This window comes from Triplophysa rosa, linkage group LG18 (assembly GCF_024868665.1).
Source record: "Triplophysa rosa linkage group LG18, Trosa_1v2, whole genome shotgun sequence".
In the NCBI taxonomy this organism is placed as follows: Eukaryota; Metazoa; Chordata; class Actinopteri; order Cypriniformes; family Nemacheilidae; genus Triplophysa; species Triplophysa rosa.
The window spans coordinates 8,110,034-8,123,374 of NC_079907.1; the positions used below are offsets into that span (position 1 = coordinate 8,110,034).

General features: G+C 40.6%; 1 protein-coding gene across 3 annotated transcripts in view; it reads left to right on the forward strand.

Moving 5' to 3' along the window:
• The window catches only part of nrg3b (neuregulin 3b), a 147,689-nt gene that overhangs the window by 2,034 nt on the left and 132,314 nt on the right, over nucleotides 1–13,341 (forward strand). The gene's annotated exons all lie outside the window — the stretch shown is intronic.

The window sequence follows — 13,341 nt, forward strand, 5'->3', positions numbered from 1 at the left end:
CAGTGCAGTTTGTGGGGTTTGTTAGAGTAGATACACGTTCTAGCTATCCGCTCAGTATTACAAAAGAGGCAGTCTAATAGTGCTCACGCTGCTGAGTTCATTAGTTCTGCATGGTAATGAGAAAGCATGTTTTCCGTCTTCCCTTCGTTGTTGTACACTGTGTATAATGTGGACACAGACCTGCCCACTTCTACTGTGTTACAGGAATAATGACTCCCAGTCTGGCTTTTTTGCAATAGCATTAGTAAGTTTTTTCCATCTGAAACAGTCTGGTGTATCGTTAGACAGAGAGATCCTGTCTGATCTGGGGCTGGCTCACAGCTAACAGATGCAGAAGGTGAGAGAGGGCTAGAGTGAGGCTGATAGAAAGCAATAGAGAAAGTGTAGAGCTGGAGAGGGTGCCGCTCTCGTCCTGTCAGTGGAGATCAGGTCACAGGGTGAAGATTCCATTTAGATAAGTAAAGATATGAGGACTGCAGTAGGTATGGCAGGTAGACTTGAGGCAGCGCCTGCATGCTGTGACAGATACACACGCTAGGAAATGAATTGTGAAGGAGAAAGAGAAGTGGATCTGTTTTTTTCCCAATCTTAGACAGGGAGGGGTTGCAAATAGAAAGAGATGTTTACAATGTAACGTATGTGTGCATGACTTCATGCATGTCGATGTATGTTTGTGTGATAACAATCTGTGGTTCATTCATGAATCCTGTTATAAATCTGAATTCAAGCTGGGAGGTGGTGATATCCAGACACAAAACTGGTTATTGTTTCATGTTAAATCAACGAGCGAAAAAAACGACAACATTTCCCCGAAAACAAAAATAGGCCTGTTTATGTGAGCTGCAGTGAGGAATTAGCATCGGTCTGCATGCTAATTCGATGTATTCCTCTAATCAAATCCGGAACGTTGTTTATTTATAAAGCAAGGTGTTAAGAACAGGCCATCAATTTTGTGTGTCAGCATCCATTAACCAGCGTGGAGTTTGAATGTCATCCAGCCCAGGGACGCCCCTCGTAGCATATATAGCTTTAATGCATTTCCACATTACTGCTTCCACTTATTCCTCAATAATTGTATCTTGGAGATCACTGAGAGGTTTATTGCAAATACGAATCCATGCAGTTAACCTTCCTTTGTGTGCTTTATGAGGAAAACAAGCCAAGAGCTGCATCTATAAGCCCCAGGGCGACATTCTCATCATGGCTGACTTTTATTGAATTTTATTTTTTTATTTTTTACGGTTATGTGTGAATATGTAAGCTGCATCCAAAGCCTTCGTTAACTGTGAGAGAAGAGCAAACTGCTCGTGTAAAGAGAACCTTATATATAATTTAAAGCAACACATTCTGTCTTTCTCAGTGTAGTGAATGTTCTCTCGAGCTGAAAGCGCCCTCGGGTGAATCCTGATAAGGGAGGGGTGAGGGGGTCAAAGGGGGCCCCGAACCTGAGTGCAGAGTAGAAGCCATGGATACGGTTGGAGTTCTTGCAGACCACATGGCTGTCTTTTTCGGTTATACATTTGTTGGCAGTGTTTCTGACATGCAGGCCAGAGAACCGTGGACAGAAAGCCCAGGTCTTTATGACAAATTACCCCATTAATGTGCTACTGAATTGAGTAAAGTGCCCCGCAAGGCTGCAAACTGGAATATTTCCTTTATATTAAATAAACCTGACGTAGGATTGTGGTGAGATGGTTGGAGCACAGATTCAGTTTTTGGAATGGATCTGGAAAGAACAATGTTCTTGTTGGACCAGAATTTGTTTTGCGAGCAGAAATGACAATTGGGAGAAGAGTAGGTTTGTGGTCTGTATTGGGGATAAGAAAATCGATACTTTGAAGTATTGCAATATTTTACCTTATAATGCAGTATCAATGTTTAATGTGACATTGTCAAGAATCAATATTTTTACATTTTTTACAACATAATACAATTTGGCACAGCTCTCCAATCCAATGCAGACATGAAAAACACAAGTGAGTCAAAAATAGCAATATACACTACCGGCCAAAAGATTGAGGTTATCTCAGGGTTTATACATATTCTACAAATGTGACCCTGGACCACAAAACCAGTCATAAGTAGCGCAAGAATATTTGTAGCAATAGCCAACAACGTATTGTCAAAATTATCTATTTTTCTTTTATGCCAAAAATCATAGGATATTAAGTAAAGATCACGTTCCATGAAGATATTTTGTAAATTACCTACCATAAATATATCAAAACTTTATTTTTGTGAATGGATGCAGCAAAATCGTGAAACAAAAATGGCCGGAAACACGCCTAGAAACATTACGCGCTGCTGCCTGCTCTGTGGAAAGTACCCACTCAATATCGGTATCTGTGTAAAGGTTAGAACTTCCACTTTTGGGTTCATCTACTCTCCACAACGTCATTACAGTGGTAAGCCAAAAAAGTCAAAAGCCAAAAAAACAGGCCAGCCTGTTTCTTCTTGGCAACAGCCTGCTATAGCTCCTCTGATGGACAACTTTAAACAATTTAAACACACCAAAAGAGAACAGAAAACTGTTATATTTTGTCATCTACACTGTAAATCCTTTCTTTTTTTTCCAGAAATTTTCCAGAAATTTTCTTTTGGAATTCCCATCAATGCTGAACTCATTGGCTGCTTTTTTTTCGTACCCAGGTCATTCATTTGAAAACTTTTTTGAAAAATGTAATAAAATTTAGTTTTGTAATAAAAAATGTGTTTGAATACGTTTGCAAAGCTATATACACTCACCTAAAGGATTATTAGGAACACCTGTTCAATTTCTCATTAATGCAATTATCTAATCAACCAATCACATGGCAGTTGCTTCAATGCATTTAGGGGTGTGGTCCTGGTCAAGACAATCTCCTGAACTCCAAACTGAATGTCAGAATGGGAAAGAAAGGTGATTTAAGCAATTTTGAGCGTGGCATGGTTGTTGGTGCCAGACGGGCCGGTCTGAGTATTTCACAATCTGCTCAGTTACTGGGATTTTCACGCACAACCATTTCTAGGGTTTACAAAGAATGGTGTGAAAAGGGAAAAACATCCAGTATGCGGCAGTCCTGTGGGCGAAAATGCCTTGTTGATGCTAGAGGTCAGAGGAGAATGGGCCGACTGATTCAAGCTGATAGAAGAGCAACTTTGACTGAAATAACCACTCGTTACAACCGAGGTATGCAGCAAAGCATTTGTGAAGCCACAACACGCACAACCTTGAGGCAGATGGGCTACAACAGCAGAAGACCCCACCGGGTACCACTCATCTCCACTACAAATAGGAAAAAGAGGCTACAATTTGCACGAGCTCACCAAAATTGGACAGTTGAAGACTGGAAAAATGTTGCCTGGTCTGATGAGTCTCGATTTCTGTTGAGACATTCAAATGGTAGAGTCAGAATTTGGCGTAAACAGAATGAGAACATGGATCCATCATGCCTTGTTACCACTGTGCAGGCTGGTGGTGGTGGTGTAATGGTGTGGGGGATGTTTTCTTGGCACACTTTAGGCCCCTTAGTGCCAATTGGGCATCGTTTAAATGCCACGGCCTACCTGAGCATTGTTTCTGACCATGTCCATCCCTTTATGACCACCATGTACCCATCCTCTAATGGCTACTTCCAGCAGGATAATGCACCATGTCACAAAGCTCGAATCATTTCAAATTGGTTTCTTGAACATGACAATGAGTTCACTGTACTAGAATGGCCCCCACAGTCACCAGATCTCAACCCGATAGAACATCTTTGGGATGTGGTGGAACGGGAGCTTCGTGCCCTGGATGTGCATCCCACAAATCTCCATCAACTGCAAGATGCTATCCTATCAATATGGGCCAACATTTCTAAAGAATGCTTTCAGCACCTTGTTGAATCAATGCCACGTAGAATTAAGGCAGTTCTGAAGGCGAAAGGGGGTCAAACACCGTATTAGTATGGTGTTCCTAATAATCCTTTAGGTGAGTGTATACTGTATATTTACACCTTCATATCAAAAGGTTTGTAAGGTCAGTATAAAAACAAAATTCTCAATTGGCACTATGCTTTTGACTGGTAGTGTTTATGACAATTATAAAAAACTATTAATGATCACAGTCGCATAATATTGAATTCTGACCCAGATATCAATATAATATTGAATTTTCTGTTGCCCGCTGGTTTCCACTCTTTAGTTCTGGATCACTGTGTTGGGTAATGCATCATATAACACTAGTCCTTTACATCCCTGCATGATCTCTTCTCTTCAAAGGATCTTTTAGGTTTATATTTGTATTGGTTATATGCAGATACTTTCATTTTTACATAATGTCATATTTAAGTCATTTTAAACCGTGTCGTATATGTCATAGGAGCCTAATGGATCAGAGAGACTAACATCATCGGCACATCACCCCAATGAGAGCGTACAGTATCTCTCATTCACGTCTATATTATCTCATTGTTCTGAAGGATGACACACAGCCGTCCATTAGCCGCAGCACTGAAACACGATCTGGTCGTCTTGTCCTTACCTTCAGACTGCACATCAACCTCCGCCCTCACATTTCCTACTCTGATATTATCCCTGATTCTCGCCACGTCTCCATCTCTGCCTTCATTTATTCTCTTCCTCGCTCTTATCGTGCCTGAGTGTTCTGTATGTGCATGCGATTGTCTCTATGTCCTATCTATGTAGCTACGGAGTGGGGTTGGTCAGGGGCCAAGCCTCATTACTTCCTGTGTAAGGAGTCAGTGGGCGGCTGGTGCTCTATATGCAGCTGGCTCTCTGCCTTTGGGGAGGTGGGGCTGCTTCTTCAGACACATCATTGTAATTCAAAGCACACCTTTAGCGGCACAGTCGGAAGCCGGCGTGGCCGAGCTGATTTTGTCAGGTATGAAAGCGAGGCAGCGTCGGGACGGGGACCGCGAGTGCGTCCATCAGCCTTAAGCCTGAAGAACAAAGTAGTCAGAAAATCACAGTCTAGCTGCTTGAATAGAAAGCCAGAGGAATAGAACAGCTCTGATGCGGTGATTAATAATTTTGACGTACTAACATGTAGTATGCGCTCAAGTGCAGTGTATGTCTCAACGTTTGGAGCTCCAGCGGGAAAGGTGGTACCAAAAAAAATCACACGCCGGGGTTAACGGTGAAAAAGTCAGAGATCTGCTTAGTGCAGTCCCGAGCGAGGTCTGCGAGGGCTTTCGCCTGGCTAGAGAGGACCGTAGATCCAGCTGCTGCAGCCACAATGCTTTCCCCAGATACCAGCAGCAGGGCTGTCACATGATCATTAACCACCAATCATGAGCCCAGAAGCACAGAGTGAGAGACAAACCTCTAAGTGGTACTTTTCAGTCTTTCTGGAAAAGTAATAATACATCCCAGGCCAAAATAAAGTACCATACTTGGTGGCTTTTGTCTTGTAGATTAGATTTTTTTAGCTTTTCGATGGTGGAGTGACATTTTCAATGGACTTCGAGTTGTCCTTTTGGTCTCTGTGTAACTGTGCATTAACAAGCATTTCTCTCAGGAGCGGCCTTGTTTTGTTTGTGACATTTTAGTGTGCCGCGAGCACCAGACTGTCTCTTGACTGTAGAGAGGGCGAGATTGATGCGCCCCGATGTGTAGTTGCAGTAAGTGGCAGCGAAGGCCATCTTAGGCTTCTTTAATGTCATTGTGTGATTTATGTGAGCAAAATGTCCGCTGGGAAGTTTGGGGGACGGATGCCACGGAGGGGACTGAAATATTAATGCACAGAAAGAGAAACATGTAGAAGGCATGTGTCATGAAATGTAAATGATTAATGAGGCTGCTTTTTAAAAGTGGTGGGAATGTCCCGTTCAGAACAGCACGGGAAAAGGATTCTGGGGCTTGTTTTTTTCACCGCAAGATAATCTTTGAGCTGGATTGTAACCAGTATGACATCAGAGTGTGACATCAATAAACACAGAATGCCTGCTTGTTTCCGCTTAGTCTGGAACTGCAGTGATACATTAAAGCTTCCTCTGATGCTGAGACAGCCAGAACTTTCCTTAACCTCTAGTAATCCACATATGAAAGGGAATTAAAACCTGATCCGGAGCAGACTAAACAGTAGTTTGATGGAATTGAAGTTCTTTATGCCAAATGAAAACATACATTTTATGATGTTTTTAATATATACATAATATACATAAAAATGTGTATAAAATACACATTTTTATGGTTAGGCTGGTTTATTCCTAATGTAGCTGTGAACCAGGATTCTAATGACCTTTTTTTTCAAACCAAAATACAGAGTTGTTTGAACCCATTGTTAGGGTCAAATATAAACCATCTTCTGAGTTCAGCATTTTTTAATCTACTGTAGTTAAGCTTTTTGCATTTTTGTCAGATAACCTGAAAAAAAGGAAAATGTCAATATTTCAAATTGCTGACGAGCAAAATCAAACCTCAGGAGTGACATAGTCACCCAACAGCAATGTGAAAGAATGACAGCATGACAAGACACATGAAAACTGTCATAAAAATCGAGGTTATCACATGTTTTTTTTTTACTTTTCATAAATACATGTACAAATATCACGGTTGTATTGCTTAAAAGTGAATATGAACTTGTTTTCTTTGCAGTATTTGTGGTCTGAAAAAGTACAGAGCATCTTTTCTGTTTTGTTGACCTGTTTCTCCACTTTTCATTTTCAGCAAATACTGTAGAAACACCATTTTTATTTGAAATTTAGGAGAATATTGTTAGTAGTTCATAGAATAAAATAAAAAATGATCATTTTACCTAAACACATACCTATAAATAGTAAATTCAGAAAAACTGAAAAATCATTTTGAAATGGTGTCTTTTTTCCACGGCTGTATATCACCATCTCTGTTGAAAACATAAACGTTTATCTTTCAGTGGGTTGAAGTTAAATGAAGTCAAATAATTGTTTTAATGCAACCGAAAATGTTACCGATTACTGATTTTGATAACCATCTGTGCTTTTTAAACACACAATACAAGCATCCCATGCTGAGGCCGAGGACCCAAAATGCAACAGATGCTGCTTACTCGCTGTTCCGTTCACTGGGGTTAATGCGGAAATGATGTGTCCAGAGTGACGGATGTGTCCTCCATCACAGCGTGTTGCACACCAGCCCAGATGTCTCTCCTTTTGAAACCACACAGACTGCACTGGTCTCTCGTCTTTGGTCTCTTACGGCCTCCACTCTCCACCCATTCATGAGCTGAAACGCACATCTTGTCCTATAACAAGATATGACATGACATTATTGCATACTGCTGTGGCAGAGTAAAGTGGATTACTGTTCAGTTATTGCATATCCTCTGTATTGAATTACGTATATGCGAAGCAGCCAAGTTATCAATTTGCCCCTGAATGGATAGATAAGTAGATGGAAGTGAGATTTGGGGTTTCTCCACCTGCTACTGTATGTCGGAACGCCCGTGATGACAGAAGTACTAAAGTAGCCGGAGAATAATGATACTGTATGGGTTAATGGATGGAGGTTCCACTGGAGTTGGAGTACCGGGCTGCTTTTGTCAGCTGGTCGCGTTCTGATTGAGGTTTGCAGGCTCACTTTGCTGCTGTGCTTTGTCTACCTGGAGAGAAGACAAATAGCTTGACTGTTGTGGGGCTGTGGTAGACATTATGTGCCCCCTGGCTGTACTGTGTGTTACTCTGGGGTGCTTTCCTGTTTTTTAAGTAAAGTTCAGATCCTGAACTCCTGAGTGCTTTTGTGTTTCATTTTTTTTTAATCTTAAAGAAAAAATACAATTTTGATTCTGTTATAAATGTTCTGTTGGTTGTAGAACATATGTATACATTTTGAGTGTACTTTGTTGCTTTGTACAGTGTTAAAAAAACGAAACCGGAACTAGCGTTACAATGTTTACATCTTCCGAAGGGGTCTATAGCTCATTATTTTTCTTAACTCTGTCTAGCTGAATAACATAAACAAATGTGTTGCTTGTTGCATTAAAGAGATAGATCATTTACTTGCAGGTTGTTCCAAACCTGTGTAAATTTCAAAGGAAGATATTTGGAAGAATGTCAGTAACCAAACAGATCTCATCCCCCATTTACTGACATAGTAGGGAAAATAAATACTATGGGAGTCAATAGGGGATGAAATCTGTTTGGTTACTGACATTATTCCAAATATCTTCCTTTGTGTTATAGGAGAACAAAGAAATGATAGAGGTTTGGAACAATCTGAGGGCGAGTAAATGATGACAGAATTTGCTTTTTTGTCTCTAAGTTAAAGGAATTTACAATATAGACACACACTACTCTTGTGTTACATACGATTGTTACTGTTGAAATACTATAATCCATTTTACTTTTGTAGTTTTAGTGTATTTGTGCATTAAATCTAAAAAGCATGCTTTTTTCCCTTTTTTTGCTATGAATATATATAAAAAAGTAAACGTATGAGAATTTATTTGAATAAGGTGTAAAAAGGATGGGAAATGTCTGAGTTTTTCTGATTTGTGCGCTAACATGTTACTCTTAATACGAATAGAATCAAGGCCTTAACTTTACTGTTAAAAAAAAGAACATTTTCTTTTTTTCTTTCAGTTTGACTGTCTCTTGAGCTGTTTTGCACTGAAAGCCTTGCACATAAGAAATTACGCATAATCCCCCATGTCCGATGTAACCCAAAATATTATTATTCCAAAAATATCAGGTCGATAATACAAAGGTTTCATTTTTGAATAAGCTTAATGGTGTGTGGAAATGAGCATAGAATGATTTTCACATTATGTGAACCCTAAAAACATTTTCTGTTTATTCTTTATTCGGTGAGAGACACAATAATAAAATGGATTGTGAACGCATCATAAAAAGAGACTGTAAACATTGTAATCATACATATACTATAGTTGTTGTAATGTTTTGAAAATTGGCTGCAATTGTGTATTTATGTACTGTATGTGTGTGTATCTTGTTTCTTCCATAAGTACATGTGTATTTATGTTGTATGAATGTGCGGAAAGATGTCTAGGTCATGTCCTTGGTGTAATCTGTTAAAAAAGGCATTATGTAAACAATCTCGAGCCAACATTTAACGTTGTCATGTCCTCTAATCTTCTTTGTCTCAATTCCTCTGTTCCTCCAGTCATGATCTGTAACACCAGCAAGCCCCGGTCCCGCCCCAAAACAAAGTTTGCACTTCACCTGAAAAACGAGAGTGAGAAGCGTACCCGACTCAAGTCTACACAGAGGGCTTCTCAACCTGTCAGGCAACAGTGTGAATCATAAAATAGGATGCTCTGCTGAGAATCTTCTCCTCAAAGCATTTCTCTCTTTTTATTTGATGTGAAATATTAAATCATTGATAGTTGAGTTACACACAAACCATACCAGACATCTCTTAAAGCACCTGTCACCAGCAGACGGAAAGAACACAGGCGCGGGGAATGCGTTTGATCTCCTCAACATGCAACAAAGTACATAAAAATAGCTCAATGAAAAAACGCAGGAGGATGCACTTTGACGCCAACGCGCTCCGGAGCGATGCTTTACCTCCAGTCTTTTGCCGAATGCGACATATAGTTTGTTCATTTACCTGAATACACTTGTTGTTAGAATCACATTCAGTTACAAATGTTGCGTCTTGTAGGATTTGTTGTTCTATGCAGAACGTTTTCTGATTCATTCTTTACTGTAATGTTATTTCGGGAGCCTTTAAACAGTCAGCTCTGCACTTTATGTTATTTGCCTTGGAAAAGAAAAATCACGAATGAGATCTTTGAAATTTCTCAGTCCTTTCTCCCAGACAGTGATAAGATTCCATAAAGGAAATGAAGCCTGATTTTTGTCACCAGCTTGGATGCTTAGATGTTTCTTTAGAGAAAAAGTCCTAGTAATCTTACACGCGTCTCTTGTAGAGTTTCAGAAGAAGCTTAGCTCAGCTCAGCTTTGATCAGAAGTCAGAGATTTCAAGAAGTCAGAGATTCACTATAAACCCCAGTTTTTTCGTTAAATTCTTCTGAATCGTCTCATCTGTGCTATTAATGTTGTAGCGGTAAACTTCTGGATTACGTCACAATAGTCTCATTTGTGTCTTTCTTTATATTTTCAAAGCCATTTTAGACCACACCTGAGATGAAGATAATATCTACATAAGTCTTCTCATAAGTGAGAACTTCTAAGCAAGACCATTTGACCAAAAACTGTGTTTTTGCATTCTCTTCATTTTTGAAAGTGATGCGAGGCGTTTGCTCATAGTGGCATGGTTTTGAGTTTTCTTTGGCAGCTGTCATTAATTCAGCCCGCTTATTAACCTTTACTGGGTAGTGTACTGCAAAAACCTCTGCAATTGCATTCAGCTTCCCTTGAGGCACTGACCAGATGTCATTACTTAAAGATTTCAGACGGCTGATTTATTACTCTGCGGCTGCCATAAGGTTCCTGCAGCAGCATATGTGCAGCAGCAGTGTATTACAAATGTCTTCCTGCAGCTGGTTGAGCTCGGCACTGGCGACACCGAGGTTGTGGGTTTGATTCCCACACGCTTATAAAATGCATAGATTTAAATGCACTCTGTCATTTTGGTGTCTGCCACATGGATAAATGCACATGTGTGTTTAATCTTTGTGTACTTGAGAGGGTAAAGCTTTTGTAATGTCAAAAATTGTCAAACAGCTTACTAGTGAGTGGGTCAATGTTTATCTTATGTAAATGACTCACCATACGCCTTTCAGCATCGCTGGTCTTTGTTGTTTCTGGCAGGCGAGTCTAATGCTGTATTGACAGAGTGAGTGGTTGGAGAGAATGTCCACGCAACTGAGATGACGTGGGTTATTAATGAAAGCGTGGACATCTCCACGGCCAGATTCATTCTGCTTGCGTCATTGTGAGCGACGCAGAAACATTCGTGCGCCACACGCTTACGTTTTTTCTCAGAATCTGGGTGATACTTTATCAGTTTGAAGGTGAGAATGTTGGCTCTTATGTAAAGACTGATGAACAAAGCTATCTGAATTCAAAGTGAGTTCTTTTTATTTCCACTTTCATGTAGTCGTGAGTATATTTGACCGCAGGGGCTTCACGCATCTTTCTTTTGAGGGGGCACCAGTGGTGGTCCTGCTGCAATAAACGCCCCATGCGAGATGAGATATAAATGAAGATCTCAACTAGATGTGTGTGTGTACAGTACGTGTGTGACCCTGCCTGTGAAAAGCAATTTTTTTGTGACTTGCTGTTTTCACCATGAAATCACCCTATATAATGTAAAGAACATTATATGAAAAAATTGCCATGGATGGATAGGTTCTGATGTTTGCATGCCCGATGTTCTCTTAGAACTTTTATTCAAGGCAACAAATTTTCAAAAACTCCCCTTTCACCTTGTCAAACATGCACATTTCTGCAAATATTTGGCGAACCGCTTTCCAGTTCTCACCCTGGCACGGCTCGAGGGCTGCGCATACAGGCCCTTCAACATTAAATCGGAGCACTTTGATCCCAGCGTGGCATATTGCTCTGCAGGAAAATGATAAGATGTACTCCCGCATGCATTCGGAGCTAAAATTAAGGCTGGTGGCCTTTCCCACACATGCCCCACCTTTGTGTGTGTGTCTCCCCTCCGGAACTCGTACAGCCATCTGGATGGGAGAACTGTTAATGTATCCTTTGTGAGTGGCTCCCCTCCCTACTTAGTGATGGAAAACATCACAGTGCAGTTTGCCGATCCATTCACCCGGCTGGGCCTGCGAGCATCAGAGGGAATAATAAAGATTAAGGAGAGATATGGCTTGGAGATTTGAAAGTCACAGTAAATGGATGGATTTCCCTTTTTGGCCTACAGCCCCTATTTTAAAAGGCAAGATCTATTTGTATTTAAAAAAGGTTCTTTTTTGATTCATGAGCAGTTCACAATAAAGTTTTTGCCACACCTGCCAATGCTAAGAGCGTGCTGCCTGAAATATTTCTTAGCAGCTAGGGTATTATTATTAATAATAGTGATACATTTTCATTATTAATCTGGCTTTTTAAAAATGTTTTTGAAACTAAAAGTGAGGAAGATGAGCTTTGCAGCATGTCAGAGCCGCACTCACTATCTGCCAGACTTCATCTGTCATTTTACATGATTTTTATTAAAAAATTTGTTCCCATGGCAGTGGAATTATTTGGCTGTTTTTTTGTGCATGTTTGTGACAACCAGGTCTAGAGATGAGCCAGTCTCGGTGGAATCTCACCGGTCACAAAAACGTCAAAAAAGCATTTTTATTTTGGTGGTTTAATACAAGAAATAACTGTCTATATGTGGAACAAAATATGAACATATAGATAAACTTAGTATAGTATTTTTATTTAAATAAAGAATAGTGTCATGCGGAATAAGTTTTGATAGACATTTCTTGTGAACGTATGAACGTTTTGATTTTAAGTCTCATGTGTCATATCGGTGAGGGTCAGATTATCAATCTCACTATTAAACCATATACAGGTATTACCCACAATTATCAGCAAACTACCAACTTATTCTGTTTTACCAACCCGCCAAAGCCATTTTACCTCACGTTCGGAGTGCTTGCGAGTGTTCGATCTGAACCCTGAGCTGTGGCAGCTGTAGATGTCTGTATGAGGTGATGTTTCAGCATGGCAGTCAACTGCCTTTTTCTGCTGAGCCTTTTCTGTATGACACGGATTGTGGCAATGGATCATTTTGTTCTGTCAGAAAGTTCCGTTTGTCCTGAGAGCAGCAAAACAGCCTGCAGGCAGTGTGTTTTTATAATAGAGCGGTGCAGAGGTAAGGGCTGTGATGCCTGCTTCTCCATGCTTAATGTCAAAGGCCGCATGGAGACACTTGTCGTGGAAGATTGCTGGAAGATTGGATAGATTGCCAGTACGTCTTGTGTATGACTGTTGAAGAGAGAGTGTGGGGTTTGTGTGTGCGAGTGCAAGTTTGCGTGAGGTGCAGGGAGGGTATGGTGCTAAATATATTCTTTTTGGTCGTGTGTGGTACAGACAAGCTCCATCTTGCTTCGGGTCAGACCCAGGGCCAAGTCGCCGCGGGTTGGGTGTGTATCTGAAAGAGAAACACTCGGGTCTGCAGTGTGTGTGATCCACAGCTGCTGATGTGTACCGGTTGCACACTGTTTAACAAATGCTGTTGGGTGTGTATGTGTTTTAGTTCTTAGGTTATGTCATTTGCATTTGTGTGTGTATGTTTAGGAGGTGGAGGTTGGGAGAGATTGCAATGCTTGTTTGTCCAGATGGGGCCAGCCGTGCATCTGTTGCCCTAGATAAGACAGCGCTCGCCTCCTCCAGGGCTATAGAAGTGTACTCTGCTTTTGGCCCTGGCTTTGGGCACTCATTGTCATTTCTCATTGCAGATAGAGAGGAGTTGTACATGGCAGGTCTACAC